Consider the following 6,000-nt stretch of genomic DNA (forward strand, 5'->3'; position numbering starts at 1 on the left):
CGCTCGCTGCCGTGTGGAACCCTGTGAGTGGTCTGTTTAATGTGTACAAGGACTGAAGGCCAGTAAAAATGAAAATGGTTGTCGGGATGATGGAGTTACTGTAATTTGTTAAAGTTACACCTATTTTCAATAAGTAACACATTTTTCAATAAAAAAGAATTTGAGAGATCGTGAGAAAATGTGTGTGTATATGAAAGTGTGTGTGTGAGTGTGTGTCAGTGTATGTGAGTGTGTATGAGTGAGTGTGTGAGTGTGAGTTGTGTGAGAGTGTGTGAGAACACGTGAGTGAGTGTGAGCATTTCTGACCAGCAGTGGCCTCTTGGCAGTCCCCTCTGTCTCTGGTCAGTGTCACCGGTTGAGAAGGGAGAACGGACTGTGGCTGCTCTTCAGTCTGGCCTCTGTTGGGTACAATGGACAAATCTGGAAGTTGGTTTTCTTTCTTTTTCTTTTCTTTTTTTTTTGAGACAGAGTTTTGCTCTTGTTGCCCAGGCTGGAGCAAAATGGCGCAATCTCGGCTCACTGCAACCTCCGCCTCCTGGGTTCAAGCGATTCTCCTGCCTCAGGCTCCCGAGTAGCTGGGTTTACAGCTGCCTGCCACCACACCCAGGTGTAGTTTGGTATTATTAGTAGAGATGGGGTTTCACCATGTCGGCCAGGCTGGTCTTGAACTCCTGACCTCAGGTAATCCACCCGCCTTGGCTTCCCAAAGTATTGGGTTTACAAGCGTGACGTGAGCCATCGTGCCTGGCCAAAGCTGGTTTTTTGAATTATCCATGTCCTTTCCACCACCCCCACTTGTTGCTCCCAGTGTGGGGTCTGTCCTGCAGTTCACTGAAGCCCCCTTCACTGGCCAGCACTCCCTTCTTCCTCTCCCGGGAGCACACTCCCCCAGAACTTTAAAGCTATTTCCTGATTGTTTGAAAGGACAGTGGATTAGCCTGATCAACCCATTAGAGGGCCCCAAAGATGGAGTTCACTTTGAAGTCATAAGGCCTTTCTCATTTAAACTCTGGGTGTGTGTTTGTGCAAATGTCAGCTGAATTGATATAGTGACCACCCTACCATGGGGTCACATCTTTATAGCTCTGAGGGGATAGCTGCCCAGCTCAGTGTGTAGGCCCTGCCCTGGGCCTTGGGCTGAGTCCCGGCAGCCTTGTGGTCCATGGGGGTCATTTACTCTCTCTGACTCCTGGATGGAGAGGGTACTGACACCTCCTCTTCTGCACTGGGCATTGGGGGATCTGCATGAAGTCAGGCATGAGAAATATGCTGTGTAAACCTGCCTTCAAGTTGTCTGCCCCCTTAAATAAGAGACCTGTTACCAGGCCCAGATATGGCCCTGGCTGAGCTTGTCGCGGTGTCTGAAAGTGCGACTGAGGTTTCCTCATTCGTGTCTTACAGTTTGTTTTCTCTCTCCAAGCATAATGTCCTGTTCTTGACTCTATCAAATTTCATTCTATTTTTTTTTTTTTTTTGAGACAGGGTCTCACTCTGCCAGCCAGGCTGGAGTGCAGCAGTGCGATCACAGCTTGTTGCAGCTTTGACCTCCCAGGCTCAAGGGATCCTCCTGCCTCGGCCTCCTGAGTCGCTGGGACCACAGGTGTGTGCCACAATGCCTGGCTAATTTTTTAAATTTCAAAAATTTTTGTAGAGATGGGGTCTCCCTATGTTGCTCAGGTTGGTCTTGAACTCCTGGCCTCCAGTGATCTTCCCACCTTGACCTCCCAAAGTGTTGGGAGCCACTGCACCTAGTCAAATTTCTTTCTTAACGGTGTCTGCTTCTCCAGCATATTACAGATGAATTTCAATTTAATCCATCACTTACATGGGCTCTTGTCCTTTTCCTGGTATTTTGTCATCTACATACCTAAGGAAACTATTATCTACTATGTTACCTGGAACCTTCATACAAATTGTTGAATGAACCTGCCCCCAGTGTACAATGCTATTGAACATAACTTTCTTAGTCCTGCAAAGCCGATACAGATCTTGGAAGAGAAACGCTTGAATGTACTGACCCAAATGGTTACTGATCTATTATGTAAAAACCTAAAAGTACTAGCAGTTAAATCTGGCTCTTATAGTCTTCTCATAGACAAATCTTGCTCATTCTGAAAAGCTTCTTTGAAGAAAGAATTGGTTCTTGATGCTCTGAAATATACTTGTCTCTCTTATTTGAGTTGGATGAATTGTTGCCGTTTTGGAGTCTGCACTGTGTGTGGGTTGGGGATGTGGGAGGTACCTGTCCCCCTCCCCAGGGTCTTTCCCTCCCCTCCCCTCTCTGCCCTACCTGGGCCATCTCACCCCTCAATCATCTCCCTATCTACCTTCGGAGGACCATTTCCTCTTAGTGACTGATAATGAAATTCCTGAACAGAGTTCAGGATGCCAGGGATTTTAACAGTCAAGACTCAACCAAGGAGAAGACATTGAGAAAGCAGCAGGCACACCTGTGTTCAGATAAGCTGACTTTCCTGTGTTTTGCATTTGTTCCATCTGTCACCATGGGAACAATGGCAGTGCACCTGTCCCACTTGGCAGGGACTTCAGTTGGACCCATTCCGCACCCCACAGCTCGGGACTCAAACTGCCATGGAGGAGTCAAGAGACCTACATGTGGCTCACCTGTCCTGGGTGTGGTCTTGAATCAACTTTAGCTTTTCTGAGCCTTACATGTTTTCTATGTTTAAAAGATGAAAAATAAATCTAGACCTCTACCCATTCCTATTGACTCTGGTTTAAACTGATTTATTAAAACATCTTTTGATCTAGGCCAGCAATTTAAGTTTATTTTTCTTTTCTTCTTCTTTTTCTTTTTTTTTTTGAGACGGAATCTCATTCTGTTGCCCAGGCTGGAGTGCAATGCCACAATCTCGGCTCACCGCAACCTCTGCCTCTGGGGTTCAAGAGATTCTCCTGCCTCAACTTCCTGAGTGGCTGGGATTATAGGTGCTCACAACCATTCCCGGCTAATTTTTGTATTTTTAGTAGAGGTTTCTCCGTGTTGGCCAGGTTGGTCTCGAACTCCTGACCTCAGCTGATCTGCCCCCCTCGGCCTCCCAAAGTGCTGGGATTACAGGCATGAGCCGCCACACCCAGCCTCAAGTTTTCATGATACATCATTAGCAATGTGATTGCAAGACCCCACTCTTTCCGCTCTTCCCCATTATTTGCCCTCAGAGAATCTATAATGAATTTGACGTGAGGTAAAAGTTAGGGACTGTTGGGACTCATCTGGCCATTTCCCGAATGTTTGCCAGCACGGGGGCGGAAGGGGTGGCCCTGAGTCTGGCGTCTCAGCCCTTCTCAAGGTTCCGTGAGCGTGAGAGGAGCAGTTCAGGCCTCGGAGAGATTCTGCCCGAGCTCTGAGCCGCAGGTTTGGGACGTACATGTGGGCCTTGAACAGGTGGGTGAGTGCGTTTAGCAGTGCAAGTGCAAAATACAGGAAAATGGGCCCTTTGATATTTCTAAAAATAAGTCCAATACGAATTCTAGTGTTCTATTACTATTAACCGCCTGGAGAAGAGGGTGGTTGCTTGGCGGTTCCTGGAATTTGTTTCATCTCTCGAGTTGCTGTTCGCATCATGGAACCTGTGTGCTGCTCAGACTATGCTGGCACTCGAGATTACTTGGACACGAAGATCTTGGCCCTCTCTGAAAACGTTGATTTATGATCCTTTTGTTCCTGCCGTTTGATATGAGGGCGCGAAGGGAGAACTCACCCCGGGAGCTGCATGCACGGCTGGCTGTCTTGGCCTCCCAAGATATAAGTCCCTGAAGCAAATGGACTTAAATCACTTGGTTCTTTTAAACCTCCTTAAGTGTCTTATTGAAGCTGAATTGTGACAGTGATCCTAAGTCACAAAGTGACTTTCTGGGGAGATGACTCTCATGCTGCATGGATTTCGTAAGAAAGGAGAGTCTAGGGAGACAGGAAGGGCCCTTAGAGACAGGGGGCAGGGCCGGCCTCCCTCAGGCCCTCAGATGGGGCAGTGGCCCACAGACCCTGTGCCTCTCAGGCCACACAGGATGAAGGGTGGACAAGAGCCTTGTCATAGTACTCAGTGACGGTTCCTCCGGCTCTGTCTTCTTCTCTCTGTCGGAACTCAGCTGTCCTCCATAGGAAGTCTGAGAGGCCCCAGGGTAGCTCAGACAGCCTGGAGGATGGGTCCCTGAGGCTCCCAGGCACCTGCCAGCCCCCTCCTCACTCCCGTCTGCGTGGGTGTTGTCTGCTTGCTCTAAGGGGAGAGCTCATTCTTGCTGTCTCTTGCAAGGTCCACGGCTGCCAATGTCCCAGTGAAGGCTGGGGGTTTCCAACCTGGCCCACCTCGGACACCTGTGCCGAGGCCACCTTCTTTTTGTGGCAGATGCAATGCTCTCAGTGTTCTGAGCAGGTATCGGGGAGGTTGGTACATAGCAGGCTGGCCCTCTGTTCTAGGGTGCGAAGGCTAACATCTCTCAGACACCTTTACAACCAAAGATCCAGAGGTGACTTAAAACCAGGAATTTGATGACCTATGAGGGACTTGCATTCTGAGCAGAGTCGAACAGGGAGAGGGGCAGAGTGTGGGCCCCAGTTTTGCTACTGTGGCTCAAGCATGAGCCTCGTTGCTTTGCAGCCAGCCACCTTAACAGTGGCTTCTCTGTGCCATCAAGAGCTTACTGGCTGTAGCGGGAACAGCTCCTTGTCATTCTTGGAAAACTAGTCTAGGGTTTGCTTCTTCAACTCTCCTATGAGTTCTGTTGACCAATTACTGTCCCTGGAGAAATCTCCCTGGGCTTGAATTCGCTGGAGTGGATACTGTGCTGTACAATCCAGTTCTGTCTGATAGAAGGGGCGTGGGGGGAATTGTTCCAAAACAGGCATGCAAAATTGTTCATTGGTCATTTTGTTTCATGGCAAGAGAAAGGGGAAACATAAAGTATTAAAGGCTTAGTGTAGACAGACAGGCTGGCAAGCGGGATGCGGAGAGAGTCAGATGGCCAGTTGGAAGGTCACAGGAGAACGCAGAGCTCCATGTGCCATTGATGTCTGTGAGCAAACCTTGATCCCTGCCCCTCTGGCTCATGCTGGCTCTGAGAGCTGACAGGAGAGGTTTCTCGCCTGTGAATATCCTTGCTGCCTGTGCCCATGACTTCTACCAGGTGTGGCTGTGTCTTTCTTGCAGGCATTGGGATATTTTCCCTGTTATTAATTAATATTAACTTTGTTAGACACAAAATTCAAGAGAATGTGACCAGTTCTTGAGAATCTCATCTGTGGCTGAATGAGGTTCTCTCCCAGGTGCTTGACTCCTCTGCTGGCTGATTTATAAAAAGGTGTCCTAATCATGACATCATCAGTTGTTTTGGAGGTTTACATGCATCGAATGGAACCTCCCTCTCAATATTTGTGAGCTCAAGAAAGAATGCAGATGGAAGACTCTCTTCTTTCCCTCCCAGCTTGACCTGGTTCAAGCCTAGGAGTCCACACGCCTTCAGCACGTTCTGTCCTTTGGAAGACAGGCCCAGGGAGAGGGCTGTGTGGCCCTGGAAGCATTGCTAGGTTTGCGGCAGGAGATTCTGGAGTCTGGCCTAGAAGGGAAGATGCTCTAGGTCCCTTCACTCCCAGACTCCTCTGCCTCCCGGGAGGGGAGCAGCCAGACAGGAGCCCAGGCAGGACCCTTAAAATGTGGGCCCTGAAGCCTGTGGTGGCCAAGGTCTAAGAGTGACGCTGCAAAAAGCCTTCCCTATTAATCAGGACGCTTCCTATTGCAAGGAAAACTTAAACCCCTCAGACTAGCTTGAAGACAAGGGAGACTTTGTGACCTCACTTAACTGAGAAAGAAGCGAAGCAGCCTTGGGCAGCTGGACGGAAGGGCTCAGTGAACGTGGTCAGGGCCGTCTCTCACCCTCCCTCAGTCCTGGGTGCAGGTAGGGGGACTCAAGCTCCTCCTAAAGGGGGCCTCTTTTTGTGTAGCAGAAAGGCACACATGTCACCTAAGTGTAATAACCCCAGGA

The sequence above is a fragment of the Colobus angolensis genome, unplaced genomic scaffold, assembly GCF_000951035.1.
Source record: "Colobus angolensis palliatus isolate OR3802 unplaced genomic scaffold, Cang.pa_1.0 Scaffold126, whole genome shotgun sequence".
Lineage (NCBI taxonomy): Eukaryota > Metazoa > Chordata > Mammalia > Primates > Cercopithecidae > Colobus > Colobus angolensis.